The 17,902-nt window shown below is 41.4% G+C and overlaps 1 long non-coding RNA gene across 1 annotated transcript; it reads left to right on the forward strand.

Moving 5' to 3' along the window:
* Positions 1-775: 775 nt before the first annotated feature.
* On the forward strand, positions 776-12,198 carry LOC128634941 (uncharacterized). Its single transcript, XR_008397875.1, has 3 exons — positions 776-851; positions 1,053-1,164; positions 11,576-12,198. It is a non-coding gene; the product is annotated as an uncharacterized LOC128634941 (long non-coding RNA).
* The last annotated feature ends 5,704 nt before the right edge of the window (positions 12,199-17,902 follow it).

Genomic DNA, 17,902 nt, shown 5'->3' on the forward strand with positions numbered 1-17,902 from the left:
TGGAAAAACATCTCCTGGTATTTTTCCAGTCTTCAGCTGTCCAGTTTTGTTGTTCTGTTCTTGGGTGATGGGAGTTTACTCCTGAAGACGTGGCCTTCTGCTGTTGTAGGCAATCCGCCTCAAGTTCTGACATGCTGTGCATTCTGAGATGCTCTTCTGCTCAACACGGTTATAAAGAGTGGTAATTCAATAAGGTGTTTTTCCAACATTCTGTGCAAACTGTTGTGCATTAAAACCCCGGGAGATCAGCAGTTTCTAAAAAGCAAAGGACGGAAACCCAACCACGCCATGGCAGAGTCACTGAGATCACCATTTTCCCCTGTTCTGATGTTTGATGTGAACATTAACTGAAGCTCTTGACCTGTATGTGAATGATTCAATGCATTGCGTTGCTGTCACATGGTTGACCGATAACTGCATGAACGTGCAGGTGTTCCTAATATAGTGGACGGTGAGTTTATATTTGATTCACATTTAAAAAGGAATTTGGGTTACACTTACCAATACTTGTCACCATGGTTCTTGTTTTCGTGAAGTCGATGTAGAACCCCCCCCAAGAGAGGATACATTTTATATTTTTATATGACCAATTTTATACAGCATATAATCCATTTTATTATGTTGGTCTAAATGTGGCTCGAGAAGCGACTCTGAATTGTCCTCTACATGTGAAGTGAACTTGCCATTTGGCAAGTGCTGGGATCCTGAGTGTGTACATAGATACAAACACTGTGGGTTCACTGACCAGCTGGATATCTCCTCATGAAAAACAAGTTTCAGTGCTCATTGCTGTTTCTTACAGTGACAATTGGGATAAGAGCCATCAGTTCTAGCATATGCGGATTAACTCGGTAGGTCCCAGTTCTGGTGAACAGTAAAATAGATGTAAGAGCAAGTAAATCAAGTAAAGTTGGTGAGGTCACGATGCGGGGGTTCTGGTGAAATTTCTAGTGTCTCTCAATATGTTTAGTTTTACTGCAATTTCATAGCCTTATCGGCAATCTTGACCAATCCTCTATGTAGAATATTTCCAACCCCTTTTTATTCTTAAGTTTGTGCATGTGGAAAAGGAAGTCTACGTGGATCTGCAACTGAGTGAAGGATGGCCTGCATGGTTTCCTCGGAACTAGTGGCGTGTTCCTGAGCCCGCCAAAAAGATACAGGGTAAGCTCCTTTACTGTGTTGTTGCAGCAGAAACAAAAGGGTCTGGCTGCAGTATAGTGGAAGTGTGCAGCTCTACTGTGTTGGAATGTAGAGGAGTTGGCCGTGGGCATGAGCCAAATTTAAGAGCTATTAGCAACAATGCATAATGAGAAAAAGAGCTCAGAGGACCACCACCTTGCATATCGAGACAGATCCTAATGTACCCTCAGTGGGCACTTCTGAGTTCCTAAATTTGAATAATAATCCCACTCTCAGAAATACCTCTAGACAACGTTGTCTGCTGTCACCCACAAGGCCATGTTTGTGCTGCTGTATCAAACAAGAATGCTAAAATGATGTTGTTCCAGATCAGGGCATGACCATGCTTCCAGGGTGTGATTAGCTGAAAATTACAGTTTCACTGTTGACAGCCATCAAACACAGGGATCCTCCCCACACACATACAAGACCCAACTTGTTTCTAAAAAGTATTAACTGAATACTGACTCGTAGCCTGCAGTGACCACAAGAAATTTGAATACCACAAAACAGATAAACGAATCACCCCAAGACAAGGATAATGGGCTCTGTTCTTAACCAGACAGATCTGCATCCACCAGATCCAAAACCCTCCACAAATGACACCACATTACCAGAGTGCTCCTGCCAGCAATCTCCTGTCCTCACCAGTCCTGCAATGACCATACATCTGCAGCCTTTATCACATATTTACCCTGCTCTCAAGAATAAACAACCATCTTAGTGGTGGTGGACCGGTTTCAATGTCTCTCAGACTCATTCCCGGTTCCTTCCATACCTACAGCAATGCGTCTGATTCAGCACATTTTCAGATACTTCCTTAGATCTCAGAGGGGCCATATCAAAGGATATCCCAGAGGCTATTATGTCAGAATTCACATCTCAAGCATGGAGGATATTTATGGAAAAGCTACAGTAGGGGAATCTGTTAGTTAGACATATGGCTGTCATCCCCAAGCTAATGAAACCCCAACCAAGAAATTCCTGCTGTTTTGAATGGTCCAACCCATAACCACCACCCCCTAGTCATTTACACATCAATCCCATCAGCCAGTCATCCTCACCTGCACTGGACACAGAAAACAGAAGACAATGAAGACATCTGGCCCAGACTCTATCACTCCTGCATATGTGGGGCGGCTGTGGCTCAGGTGGTAGAGCGGGTTGTCCACTAATTGCAGCGTTGGTGGTTCGATCCTTGGCACACATGCCAAAGTGTCCTAGGGAAAGCCACTGAACCCCAAGTTGCTCCCAATGGCAGGCTAGCACCTTGCGTGTGTGTGAACGGGTGAATGAGCAACAGTGTAAACCACTTTGTAGAACTTAAGATTAAAAGGCTCTATAATGGTGCAGACCATTTATCATATACATATTTATATTCTATTTTACTGTTATTTTATTTTTTCCTTTTTTTAAAAAAAACAAAACTTTTCCCCAGTACCTCTCTACCTGCTTTGTTTCAATTTCCATGTTAATGGCGTCCTTGCCAAGTCAAATTCCTTGTAAGTGAAATCTTACTTGTGATTGTTGCATAGATATGGGAACACATGTAAGTAAGGTCCAGATGAGGTGCTATAGACATGCTGCGCTACTGATTGAAATCATCTGACTCCGCGTGCACCAGAGTGACCTTTCCGAATGTGTTCCTAACATCGTAGCTATGCTTTGATGTTACATTTAGTCAGTGCTGTTTGTAGATTTATAAGAATCCAGTCTATACAGAGGGATGAATCAGTGCAGTCAGCGCTTTTGATCTGGAAGAAGACCATGGGAATGTAGGGAAAGTAATAATCTGTCTCCTCTGTAATCCAGCACTGAGTGGCCTCTTCCGTCCTGCCTGTTTCCCATGAAAAGCCGCCAGTGATACATATCCTGAGTGAGGTGTTGAGATTTATGTCTGTCCTACACCACACATATTCACAGCCTCTGAAGCAGTAAGACTAACGCTAATGGACAGCCGAGTGTGTAAGGGTTAGTGCAGGGTTATGTGATCTGCGTGTGCGTGTGTATGTGTGTGTGTGTTCCTGGAAGCCTGGTACAGGAAGCGAGGCTGTTTAAGCCAGCATTCCAAACTCTAAGGTTTGTGCTTTAAAAGCAAAAGCTCCTTTTCGTTGCGACTCTAAAGGAAAGGAAAAAATATAGGATGCCGTTGCAGTGACACTGATCACTGAAGAGTTCTATTGTGATGGCATGGTGAGACTCTCCACGATCTCTCCGAGAAGCCACACATCCATCCTGTATCATAGCTGCACATTTTGGCTAGAGGCTGTGCTGAGTGTTTGGACCACACAGCTGAAGCACAATCAGCCCTCTGTTGGAAAGGGTAATTATTTGGAAACTGACTGGCAACACACCTTAGCTTCTCCCGACAGCTCCATTAAATCTGACGCGGCCGTGACGACCCCAGGAACAACAGTCACAACCGCTGAAGGTTAGTGTGTGGCGTGACACGCAACACTAACAGCAGACATTTCCTGTGCTCCATTTGTAAAACATGACTAGCTGAGATTAGACTGTATATAAAAGGGAAGTGTGCACGGGGCACTGCATGGCATTACACTTAATTGCTAAGTCATTTTATTAAAAAAAAAAAAAAAAGGCTGGAGGAAATTGAGATTTATTTCAGCAGTGGGGCCGGCTGTGTGTTTTGGATGTTGCCGCTATTTTCTAAACATGTTGGGTGCGTGCCACTTACCGGAGAGGCGAACAGCGGGCTTTTGTGGTGTGGCCTGAAGCTAAGTGCGTTTGGCCTTGTGGTTTTCAAGCAGCTCTGGCTTGAGGCCGGTTCTCTGACGAGCGTCTCTTTAACAATGCAGTCAGAAGCCACTCTATAATGTGCAAGTATGAGAAATATGACCATCCTCGAAAATGATTTCAAGAATCTGTCTCTTCATGAATTACTTATTACTTCTAATACAAGTCCCCAGGACAGCTGATAGAGTGCAGTAGGCTGCATGATGTGAATAATGACTGTACTAAAAAAACATTTTTAGTAATTTTTTTTAACCAGTGCGTATGTTGTTCACACACAAATTTTCCAGAAATATTTTGAAAAATTTTCCAATAATTTAGAACATACTGTCATATGAAAAAAATAAGTACACCCCATGGAAATTGTTGGTGTTTTGTTTTTTTTTTTTTTTACATATTTGGACAAGCAAACATTTGATCATCTTTGAAATGACACCTTTTAATAAAGTTGAAATACTTGAGCAAAACCACATGGAAAATGAGCTTTTTCAATCATATATTCAACAGAAGAATCAATAGATGTGACATTCTTATGTGGGTAAAAGTAAGTACACCCTTGAGCTCAGAAGCTAGGATTGCCCCTTTACCAGAAATAACTTCTTGTAGGTGTTTTGCGTAATTGTCCATCTGGCTTGCTGGAATTTTTGACCACTCTTCCATGCAATATTCTTTCAGCTGCAAGATGTTTGAGGGTTTTCTTGCATGTTCTGCCCGTTTCACGTCTCCCCCACAACATTTCAATGGGATTCAAATCCGGACTTTGACTCGGCCGTTCCATAACCCCACATTTCTTCTTTTCGAGCCGTTCCTTGGTGGATTCTTTGAACAGATAATGGCATTACGTCTGTGGATGACGGAATTCTTTATTGCTAATTTTACTGAAACCCGTCCAGTGAGGAAGCTAACTAAGAGCTTAGACTGGGTTAGTTGTTATTTTGACTCATTATTTCAACATACTAAGTTGTTATCTTGACAAATTATTTGCTCAAATAAGAATTGTCTGAATAAGAAATCACAGGATGCTTTATTTCTTATTTCACCTAAACTCATCCAATGAGGACGCTATCTAAGCGATACGCTCTTAGCTCTTCCATAAACAGTTTATGTAATGGCAAGAACAAATCACTTATTATTCAGAATTTAACGAGGAACAAATGATAATAAATGGCAGTTCGGGTCTGTGTTTTCATGGTTAACTAATTTAAATAAAGAACAAATCACTTTGGGTCCTGCTGCTATAGGAAAATGATCAAGCCTGCAATGGTTTTGTGTGTTGTTTTGCTTCAGGATTTCTCATTTAGACATGGCAAAGAATGTGGCTGTGGTAATACTTTTAGCAGAGATCCCACAGCTGTCTTAAAGACCCACATGTTTATGTTCTATGAGATAAATAGTGGTTCATTTGATTTAGTGCTCCTAAACTACCACTGATAGCATTTAATACCCATTTATGCATACTTGCCTCCCTGACTGGGGCTTGTCTACGGCTTCATATGTTTATATAACTGTTTTAAAGTCTTAAATGGCTGCATCACCTTTTGAATACGGTATATTCCAAGCCGCTACTTTGCTGCTTCTAATGAGATTTTCATAAGGCATAGAGTAAGGAAAATGTTTAATTTGATTTAGATTGGTTGTTAAATGGATCCTTCTTTTTTTTTTTTTTTTGCAAAGAAAAAAAAAACAAAACAAAACAGAGCGTTGCAGAGAAACAGTTTCACACTGCCAACTCGCATGTTCAAGAGAGACAAACTTTAAGGCACCAAAATGTTCCAGCTCTTTACAAGATATTTTCCATCCAATTAATGGGGCCAGGTTAGGGTTAGGGTTCTAAGCCTGTGAGAATTCAAGTAGATGCATTTGAGTTCCTCGGAGGTGTTAGCTGGACAAACGACTGAATTGAGCATTGTCGGTGTAGCTCTGGCTGCTTTCTTTAAATTGACAACAGGAAACAATTAGTCTGTCAAAGTGATCAGCTGAACACATTTGGTCAAACACTCCTGGGGGTAGCTGACTTCCCTGGTAAGGAGCCAGTGTTTAAAAATAGCCTGAATTTATATGTGTGCTCGTGTGTGTCCTGCTCCTCAGAATACTGTGGATTGTTTGAAGAGGTTACCGAACTGTGAAGAGCACTTCAAATGTTGCAAGGTTCAGGAAAGCTCCCCAAAGTGCTCAGTGCTCGGTGTCCGGGAAACTGACAGTTTATATCCATTAAATCCAGTCTGGCCAAACAATCCAGCAATCTAACAACATGTTCGATCAAACAGATACCGGAACGAAGAACTGACGAAACCTGCGTCAGCTACTATGCTGGTGGGTTTTCCCCCATTTCCCCCATCATTAAGGACTATGTTCTGTGACGCTCATCTAAGTTATTAAAAATAAATTGATTATAAACTACACACATGATATACACCATGTGAATGATAGCAACCCGGTGAACTATCATCCCTTTTTCCACTTTAAAAAAACAATTAAACACACTATATCCCCAATCCAAAGCATTACAGTTTCACGCCTATTTATTTTTGCTCTGTCTGTTATACTGTGAGCTACTTCTAACTGTTACATTTATTACGCCAAATAATATCCAACCGATTCACTTTTACTCCGCAATTACACCCACACCAACCTGTGGTTACATGGTCATATACTGTAATTAATGACCGTGGTTATAAACAAATCCTCTGCTTCAGCAAATGTAAAAATGATTCAAGCATAATGTGATATTACTCTGTAAATGTGAATCCAACGTTTTAAAACCCATTTGCGCAATTGGGGAAAACACTTGAACCAAAACAGATGAAAAGTTGGACTCGATGTTTAAAAAAAAATACAATTTGTGGTCTCTTTTGCAGTTCTTATAAATGTTTAAAAATATATATATAATTTCATATAAATAACAAGTACTAAATCAAGGCAGTCGTGTTCACAGATAAAATGTAAATGTTCCGAAAACAGTCGATGGCTGAACTTGGTCGTCTACTTTGGTTATCACCTCCATAGTAAACAAGCTGTATTTTATACAGACTGGACATGTGTTATACGATACAGTAAGTGATTCCGTGGGGATGAAACGTATACACACTCCTGCTGCCACCACCATGCTTCACTGTGGGCACTGTATGGTGTTCTTTGCCTTGTTTTTTGCAGAAAACATATCTTTTAGAATTCCTTGTTGGTCTCATCATAACACATTTTGCCACATGGCTTTTGCAAAATGTAGGTGTGCTTGGACGTTTTTAACATGAGAACAAGCTTCCATCTGGCCCCCCTCCCCCACCGCCCAGACATGAGATTCTTCTCATGAGATTCTTCACATGAGATTCTTCACATGAGATTCTTCTCATGAGATTCCTCACATGAGATTCTTCACACGAGATACAAGAGATTTTTGTCACATGCAGGGAGTAGTACATGTCAGATGTTCTTGCATCACCTATAATGTTGCCATGTTGTGTCTGTTGGTAGCCTCTCTGATATGTTCTCTTCTTGTCCTTTTGTCTATTTTGGATGGACGTCTTGTTCTTGGTGTTGTCATCATGGTGCCCCATTTTCTCCACTTGTTGATGGCCTTTATTTTGTTATACGGTACATCTAATGTTTTGGAAATTCTTTTGTCCCCCCTCTCCTGATCGATACCTTCCGACAATAAGATCTGTACATGCTTTCTATGCAATTTGTGGACCACAGCTTCAGCAAACAGTTGAAACCAAGAAGATGTAGAAAATCCTACAGAAACATCTCTGTTTGGGGTTAATCAGAATCCGATTAGGGAATCCAAAAGTCCTCGATCCAATGCTTAGTATAATTTTTAATTGATATGCACATTATTGCCTTCCTCTGTCTTTATTGCCATTGTCTCTATGTATGTTTGAACTACGTGAGGCCTGTTAGCACCTAAATCCTACCTACAGTCTTAGTGCCTAAGATTCCACATGCTTCTTTTCTTAAGGAATTCTTTCCCTTGTTGCTTTCCTCTGTCTCTTCTTCTTCCCTCCACGAGTGAGTAGGAGCTGACCGGAGAAGCTTGGGTTTACATGTCCTGCCCATTGTTTGGAATTCCACTTCCTGGTATGTTTTAGCAAATAAACAGCTGGACGAAAAAAGCAGGGAGGTATGTCTGAGTGGCAAGAGGTATAAATTGCATGGAAATAAAGAAAAAGGAGCTCCGTCTGCATGTTCCCCACTGACCTGTTTCTGTTTCTTCGTAGATGTTCACAAACCACAGGCTAAAAAAATGAAGAGGACACCTGCTGCTGCTCGCAGACCTTAACCAGGTTAATTGTGCATAACTGGTCGGCTGAAGCTTCCTTGGGATCCCGTCTTGAAGAAGAAGAATAAACACTTTTCACACTGTAGTGCTTTTCTGCTTCATGCCTTTATTTTATGTTTCTGATGATTGGTTTCGGACTATTTTCTGACACAGACACATGGCAAATACCTGTAGTGGGCAGCCATTCTCGCCTTGGCATCACATGACCCAGTCCTCACAGGCAGGACCATATGTCTCCAAATGCAATTAATGGAGTGCACCTCAAACGTTTTAAAGCCAGACCTGCGCTGCTGCTTTCATCTACATTCTGAAGGTAATTTTAGTGCAAGATTTGGGGTAGTCTCAAATCCTGGGGTCAGTAACAAAGACTACATTCCAGGACAAGATGATCCAGATTCTGATTAAAGTTTCATTAAACATTTGAAAATTTGGTCACTTCTAATCAGCTTCTTTGGTTGTTAGATTAAAATAAGTTTGAATAGTGCTTCACAGTACTGCAGTAGATTTAGCAGCTGAAATTATGAAAACACTTCCATCTCCCAGGACTTACTAGTTGGCAAAAAAATGGTCTAGCTTGACCAGCTCAGTCTGTGCTTTGGCAGCTGGTAGCTGGTCAGACCAGGTTGGTCTTTTCAGCAAGGTAGGGACACAAAGGTGGTTTCTTTCTTCGGAAAAACAGCTAGACGTTTTCTTTCAGTGACAGACTTGTTTCTGTTGGATTCAAACCCGTTAACATTCATGTGAAACAATGAAAACCTAAATATCGTTACTGAGCAACACCACCGTGCTGATGATAGGAAAGTCACACCTTACCTGATGGTGCAATGGTAGGCTTTATTTGTGACATAAAGATTACAGTGAAATCATTTAATTCACCTGCTGGAGATAGAGCCAGCCATGATACAACAGCCCAGGATTAGAGAGGGTTAATGACCTTACAGTGGGCAAGTCAGCAGTGCTGGGGCTTAAACCCCAACCTTCTGATCAGTAACCAAGAGCCTTAACCACTGAGCCAATTAGGCTCATATACCCATACACATATACCAAAGAAAGTGCCTATGCGAGATTACAAGGCACAAATAAAGTTATGTTATAAAGTGTTCAAGGGACAGCTTGCTAGTGGTTAGCACGTTCGCCTCACACCTCCAGGGTCGGGGGTTTGATTCCCACCGTGTTCCTGTGTGTGGAGTTTGCATGTTCTCCCCGTGCTGCGGGGGTTTCCTCCGGGTACTCCGGTTTCCTCCCCCAGTCCAAAGACATGCACGGTAGGCTGATTGGTGTGTCTAAAGTGTATGAATGTGTATGTATGTGATTGTGCCCTGCGATGGATTGGCACCCTGTCCAGGGTGTACCCTGCCTTGTGCCTGATGCTCCCTGGGATAGACTCCAGGTTCCCTGTGACCCTGAAAAGGAGTAAGTGGTAGAAGATGGATGGGACAGCTTGCACATTGAACAGCAATACACCCTGTGATCCGAAGGCTCCTAGCATGACTGTTATGTTATTAGGGATGAATTATTATTAACATGGTAACATAATGACATAATGTTTGTTGCTAAGCCTTGATGGGTTGCCAAGTGGCCTGTACCCTTGACTTTCAGACCCAGTTTAAGCCTCAGCAAAGTTTTAGCACCATTTAAACTGTCAGAGGTTCTCTTTATTTCTCTATTTTTCCAGCCTTTGTACTTTCGTTGCACGTGTATGTGGTACAGCCTTGCTGACAGTCTGGTTTTGTCTCACTAACTTAAACCACACTCTTGGCTGAAACTCCACTTATCAGCAAACACATCTATCGCCTCACTGGCCAAAATCTGCAGATGAAGTCATGGGCAGTGTGATGTGACCCTGCTTTCAATTAGGTTCATCTGAGTATGCCATTCTCACAGTTGATCTTAGGCTGGAGGCTGCTTTGAAGCATTATGTAAAAGCTATCCAAACAGTTCCTGGCAAGAAGATGGCATCTGTGTTTATGTGGACAGTTGAAACAGAAGACGGCAAGTGTTACTTTCCCAGCACTTTCCTGAGTCCCTTCAATCCTGGTCCCTGGCTTAGCCTTCCTTGGTCCACCTAAGGTTGTACAGGAGGAATCCCGGCTCTTTGATGTGATACCGTGTTATGATATTCACCCGCCGCTGCTTATCTGTTATGGTTTCCCCACCCTGCTTGACTGTGCTGAAACATGAACGATATATAAAATCAATAAGGGGAACGCCTTGAACACAAACAGCACCGTCTATTCACCCCTGTGCTCTTAGAAATCAGCCTGTGGTCTTTGGTGTAGCAGGAGGAAGACAAACCCTCACATTTGTTATTTTGCAAAGGCCATGTTGTTGTAAGAACTAGAGATCAAAAAACAGGGACAGGATTAGTGTCACAGCAACACAAAGAAGCCGGCAGGATTGAAGATGATGGTGTAAATGGAGTGGTGAACATTATTCCCCAATATAAAAGGCTCTGTACTCATTCTGCAGCTGGCTGCTTCCTCTATCCCTCATTTTAAAAGACTATAAAGGGTTTCACTTGATTTTGTACACCCAATCATTTTAAGCATACACTTCAAATAACTTTATTTTAATGCTCTAAAGCTATATAATAGAAAGTCCCTTCTTCAGCCAGTGTTTCTTGGGCTTCTTTTATGTTAAGTACCCCTGAGCACATGGGGAAAATATTATCATGGTGTCTTTCCGGTTTATTACTTTCTTTTCATCCTGGGTTTTTGGTGGTTTCAGTGTCAATGACCTGTATTAGCAGGGGTTTAAAACTCGAGTCTATTGCGAACACATTTTGACTTTATTTGCTATGTTTTAATGGCAACCACGGGGTAACTAGATTTTAAAGCAAAGTTTTTCAGAGTGGAGAAGAAAATATTTGTTAATTACCTTTAACTCTCACTTGGCTGTAGGTAACTTTACAGTTAGAAAGGAATTCCCAGCACTGAGGTACATTAGTCTGAATCACCAAAGAATCTTCTTATATATATATATATATATATATATATATATATATATATATATATATATATATATATATATATATATATATATACACATGTGACAGCATTGTTGCCCTGTATAGCCTTGCCAGTCTCCTGTGTGGGCAGCAGTGATTCCTGCTTTACATCCATCCATCATTATTATTTGAAACAAGCCTGCGCCTGTCCTCGAGATAACAGTGCGTCCCATGGGAGCCTCCACCCCAGGTCCTCCTATTTCCCCACCACACTTTTCCATCAGGAGATGAAAGTTGTCTAACATTCTTCCCCTGACACTTAAACAGTGCTCTGCCTGTGTGGTCTGTCCAGTAGGAAGGGTGTAACATCAAAATATAGCTTGTCACCTCTGATGCTATGTGTCTGTGTGTATTTCCAGGTCAGTGTTGGTGGTTGTCACATCACGGGGTCAATGCTGTTTGTTATTCTGCAGACTTCTGAGCACAAGGAAGAGCCGATGACTGATCCTTATGACTGCCGGGCAGCATTTACTTTCACACATCCTACTCCAGAAGATGAACACCTGTTCATATCATGTGATACGTCTATGTATCTGGGACTTCCATTGGTTTATTTTGATGTTATTGTGGGAGGGGTGTAGAACCCATATGCTAGGATTTGGACGTGGTTCTGAAATTCCTCTCTGGGAAGGAGAAGTGCCAGTGTTCTCCTCCTTAAAATTAAGCCAAGGTGTCATGAATTGCCTGTCTCAGCATGCATTGCGGTTCCCAGCACGAGCACTGCGTTCACATCATCGCCATGTGTTTTTTTTTTGGTGTTTTACCCAATTGTGTCTTACTGTTTTGTGTTTCGCCCTTGATTAGTTTGTCGATTAATACCCTGTTGTGTCATGACACTGTTGCGGAGACTTATTTTTGTGGAGTTTTGTATATTGTTATTCTTCCTTGTTTTGACCCTCACCTGGTTTCCTAAGTGATTGTCAATGTTGTATGCATATGTTTTGAGCCTTACCGTGGACACTGATTCTGATTCTTTGCCTGAATAAAACACACACTGAGTTTACACACTTGCATCCAGCCTCTCTCTCCCACATCTTACAGAGGACTCTGCCAGCGACAGACGCAACAACTCAGTGTGAGCGGTGCGAGGCACAGCGGGTTAATGACAGAAAGTGGTGGTATTGCTGGAACAGGGAAATTGCCATCACTTGCAACCCTGAAAGCTGCCTCATCACCCGTGAGTCATATGGAGAGACCTCATTATCCCGATTTAAACTCAAGTAAGTTGCACCCCCTCTCTCTCAATGCCTCCGTATGAATCTAAGAATTTCCTACTGACATCCCCCCTGGATATTCTGGCATCATATGATGGCTCTCTCCCTGTCTCCAGGTACCTTTCTAGAAATTTTTTGGGAGGGAGCAACCAATCTCTGACCCCCACGCACACAGACAGTCATCTTGTGTCAGGTGTCCACAAAGGAAAGATGACTGAATGCAGTGGGAGGTCAGAAAAAGTTCTGCCTCCTCCAGACGCTGCAGTAACATATCATCGTATGCCGTTACTCCGCCTCCTATTGCCTTTACAGAGGATGTCGTTGCTCTTCCTCCACCAGACACCACAGAGGACATCATCGCTCCACCTCCACCTACCTACATCCACTCCGGATGTCATATTTGCTCCACTTCCTGCTGATTAAACAGAGGACACTGTTGCCCTGCCACCTGCTGAGGGAATCATCGATTTGCCTCCCGCTGCTCTCGTGGATGACGTTGTCTTTGTTGCCCTGCCTCGTGACTCTGCGGAGCATTGTGCTGTTGCTCTCCCTCCTCCCGACTCTGCAGATAATGTGGACTTTGATCTACATGTCCTGACCTGCTGACTTGTGTCCACTTCATGCAGCGGTGTCTCCCAGGATGCCACCAATTAACAGCAAAACTCCTATCTAGCAATGCCAGCCTCTAGTCCTTCCGCCATGTTTGGGCATTTTGCCCAGGGCACCCCGTTCCCATCGACATTATCATGCTTTAGGAGCTCTGCGTTAAGAGGTGTTCCAAGATGAATTTCCCCTCTCAGCGTGTTTTACAATTCCCAGAACGATCCTATTTTCATGTTAGTTTTGTTAATGTCGCCATGTAATTTTTTTCTGATTTAGTCCCGTCTCCGCCCCAGTCTTGTAATTGGTGATTTACACAATTGTGTCCAGCTGTTTTGTGTTTTATCCTTGATTAGTTTTGTTTATTTATTCCCTGCCGCATCATGGTACCTTTCCAAAGCCTTATCATGCATTTATTAATTCTAAGCCTTGGGTCGAGTTTTGTATATCGTTGGTCTTGCTGTTTCCCCTGTCTCATGATTATGGATTATTCTCGTTTAATATGGTCTGCCTATATTTTGCCGTGGACACAGACTTTCTACAATCTAATCAGGAAGGATATACTTACATAGGTGTTTTAGGATACTTTTCTTGGTCCATTCATGTGTTCGGGTTATACAGGTTACACACTATATTAGAAATATGAAAACAAAAAGATGAAGAAAAGTTCTGAAGTCATGATGTATATGCTCAGCACATTAATGAGTTATGTATTTGGAAAAAGCAGGTAATGCACTAGAGAGTTGTTTACTATGAATGCATACTTTGAGAGGGTTTTTAGGGGGTCTGTGATTCAGGAGAAAGAAGGAGCTGAATGCTTTAGCTGGGGTTGTGGGTGGAGTATACCCTCTCATGAGCCATGTTTTTCTGCTGGCTGATGTCATCGCTGTTGGTCTACAGGTATGACGGACACAGAATTCCAGTGTGGCACTAAATACGAGTGTACAAAATGTTAAAGTGTCCTCACCTGGAAAGGCTCATATGTGCAAAAAAAAAAAAATTTTTTAAATGGTACTGTAAAATATATCTGCTCCAGGAATGACCTCGCCTGGATTTACAAAACTGAGCAAGTGAACACACAAAATTTGATTATTTTGATAACTGGTTTAAATGAAAAGATGGCTGCGTACAGAATCTACTTTGGTGTGCAATTAAACTCTATATTATTTTACTGACTTTTAAAAATGATGTTCAGTATGATTTAGTGTAATATAGTGAATAAGATGCAGTTAATTTTATCTTGCGCTGCTTCAGAATTAGATCTGTCTTCCTGGACAGGAATACCAGGAAGTTACCAGGAAGTACATTTGGGCAATAGCAGTAAGCATCACACCAAAGTCATAGCCTGTGCCGCCTAAAGCATTCCTGCTTTCTTAAAAAAAAAAAAAAAATCCAATGCCTATCGTCCAGTGACCTATATGATCTGAAATCAATTCCGCAAGTCTTTCGATTGCAAATTACTACGGCAAGTTTTGAAAGTCTGTCTTTTATAAACTTTGGAAAATTGGCATTGTCACAATGGTCCTGTTTAACGCGTTTTTGTCAGACGTCAGAAAAATTCATACGTGTGTTTTTGACATGTGTGCTATCACCAGGAATGCCAGATGTGCATGTCGAAGCATTCCATCGACAAGTATTCAAAGATGCAGATTGCCTAAATACTTCCTTCACCGAGTCCTAAAGTGGTATCGCATTATTACACATTTGTCATAAATTTAAAATAGCTATGAATAAAAAATAACTTACAGTTCAAATCTAGCCAAAGTGTGTGGGAAAAATACACGCCTGGCAACATGGCGTCTAATGGTTTGGAGAGACACAGAATTATACAAAAATTTGACAGAATATGTAATCAGTCGCACATTTAACCTCCGCACCCTTCTTCACCTATGCTTTTTAAAATAATTTTTTTGCATATGTATGAGGAGGAGATGCGCTCTTTGAGTGTTGCCATGTGCACGGTGCTCGGACTGCATGTTTAGGCTCGGTACACTACTTTTTTACATAATGAGCAAGGTTTGATTTTTTTTAGGTATGAAATTTCAATTCAAGCGATACTACATTCAAAAATATATCTATATTTATATTAATTTCCCAAAAGCAGTAGTGACAATAATGCACAACACATAGAAGTCCCTGCTAAGAGATGTCTGGCTTTGAGGTCTTACAGTCCACGGGAGAGCCTTACTACATCTTCTCATTGTCTGATCTTAGTTGTTGTACCATGTGGTAGAATGGTAATCAGCAATGTAAGCATTTCAAGTTCTTGGCTAATACGATTATTATGATTCTCCTCTAATATGCCTGGGTACATCTCACCGTTCATGCTTCCTTCGAGGATGTGTTATTCCCCCAGTAACGTTTGCAGAGAAGCAGCTCCATATCATGATGCTCCCACCACCGTGCTTCACTGTGTGTAACGTTTTCCTGGGATCAAACACACAACCCTTCTTTCTCCAACTACGACAAGCTGAATTATTGCTAAAGTTTTTTGTTTTTTTTTTGTCTAAATGAACTTTCCACCTTTCCAGATCTATTTAAATTATGTGCTTAGTTAAAAATTAAAACACTTTGTTTGCGAAATAAATCTGTACTGAATATTTTTTTTTTACTTTTCACTGACTAAAACAATTTGCGAAGCCCGGGTCTACCTGGTCTCTCAGTGCTCACCGTGTGAAAGTTTGCTGAGTTAAGCTAAGCCTTTTTTTGTTCTCAAACTGCAGCATACTTAGCTCGGGAGAACAATGATACCTTTGATGGAAAATCACATAAGATCACGGCACAGGTTCACAGCGAAGTAACGGTGTGAAATTACTGGTTATCAAACAACCAGCATTTAAGACGTATTACTGATTTTAATTGGTTACAAGTGCTTTACAAAATTGCTTCCAGCTAAAGCCTCATCTGTTTAAATGTTTAAATCTGCCTTTGAGAACTGAAAATGAGAACTGCGTCTGGACTGTACAGGCTTTCAGGTAAAGTGTGCAGCGTGCACTGGGCAGCAGAATTTCTCTCAATAAAACTTTCATCCTTATTTCAAGTCTAACTGCCTGTCTGTGTCCTTCTACCGGCGTCTCCTTAAGCATATACACTGTATATATAGGCCAAAAGTATATTGACGCTGACGATCGCACCCACATGTGTTCCTTCTCCAAAGTGTTGCCACGCTCCAGAATCCAGTGGAAAGCCTTCCCAGAAGAGTGGAGCTTATTATAATAGCAAAGGGGGAACACATCTGGACTGGGATGCTCAACAAGCACATATGGGTGTGATGATCAGCTGTCCACATGCACTTTTGTCTATATAATGTACATATCCTGTGTCTAAATTGTCTTATTCTATTGCGCTGCAAAAATGACATTGTGGACATATAACTTTGGCCATCTTGAATATCTTGAATGTAGTCAAATGTATCTAGTATTATCTATTATAAGATCACAGCGGACTAGGACTGCAACAAGTAATCTATAAAATCGATGATAATCGCTAATTAAAATAACCGACAGCGAATGTCATTATGGATTGGTTGGGTCTGTGACATCACTGTGGATATCCTCCGTCACAGCGTGAGCTGCCGGGGGAAAAGCGCGCGATCCAAATCGTCCAAAACATGAGAATGTTTGATATTAAACGCTTCAAACAAACTGGTAAGCGTATTAACGTGGCTCGTCTTGTCAGACGCCGCGACAGATGTGCAAACGTGTGCTGTTTAACGTGTTCCAGACGTGTTTTCTTCAGCACAGAAATGACACGTTTACCTTTACATCCGAAAACGTTAGAAATTCTTCACTGGGATTCCTGATGACTCAGTTCCATCGAGCTCGATACAAAAGGATGTTATTGCTTTCACATCCCTTCTAGCAAGACGTTCCCTACTGTTGCATCGGAAGTCTGCTAAATACCCATCTATCTCCCAGTGGCTAAAAGACGTGATGTTTTTTCTAAAATCTGAAAAAATAAGGCATACGATGAAGGGTTGTACGGGCAAGTTTTTTTTTTAATTTTTTTTTTATAAATGGCATCCCTTTATCGTATTGTCACGTATCGGGAAACTCTGGACTCCACTTCCCATCAGCCACTGCACTGCACTAGTTGTCACATGACCACCTGCACCTGATTCACGTTTTGGTTAATGAGCACTCGTGGGTATAAATAGTCCTTGTCTGCACCATTAGTTGGTCTTTCGTTGTCTTAGACTCCCGTTGTTCATGTCTCGATGGTTGTTTCTTGCCACAGTGTGTTTAGTCAAGTTTTCATAGTGTGTTTGTTTCTTAGTACGTTTCTTTAAATAAATGTCCTCATCTGCATCTGCGTCTGCATCTGCTTCTGGCTCAACCATCCGAACGGTGCGTGTTTATGAGACAGGAACTGTAACGGGGTTAGAAAGTGTAATTGTATATAAATGTAAGACGTGTGCTACATTTACAGAATAAAGTAACACGTGACTGTGTTCAGACGAGTGAACGTGTGTGTTACTGCAGAACATTCAACCTCTTACCATTCAACACTTACTCTCTGCTTTTGTTTTTCTTTTCTTTAGCATTTTTAATGTAGTGATTTAACTCCTGCTTTAAAGCTAAATGTAGAAAATCAAAATTGTCCTTTTAATCTGAATAATCGATGAGATAATCGGCAGATTCACTGATTTTTGTACTTTTTTTTTTCAATTGGTGAAATTACAATTGCATTAAATTGTTTTGCACGTTTTTTCATGGTGACGTTTGTCAGTAACGTAAGTGAGACCTTTCAGCTGTACTCACGTTCGACGCACCTGAATCGAAGAGGGCTTCGGCTGAACGTGTCTTGTGGTGACGTCACGTGACGCGTCTCGGGCCAAATTTGCGGAAAATCTGCGGTAATTTCGGAAAAAAA

Source organism: Ictalurus punctatus, chromosome 14 (assembly GCF_001660625.3).
Source record: "Ictalurus punctatus breed USDA103 chromosome 14, Coco_2.0, whole genome shotgun sequence".
Classification (NCBI taxonomy): domain Eukaryota; kingdom Metazoa; phylum Chordata; class Actinopteri; order Siluriformes; family Ictaluridae; genus Ictalurus; species Ictalurus punctatus.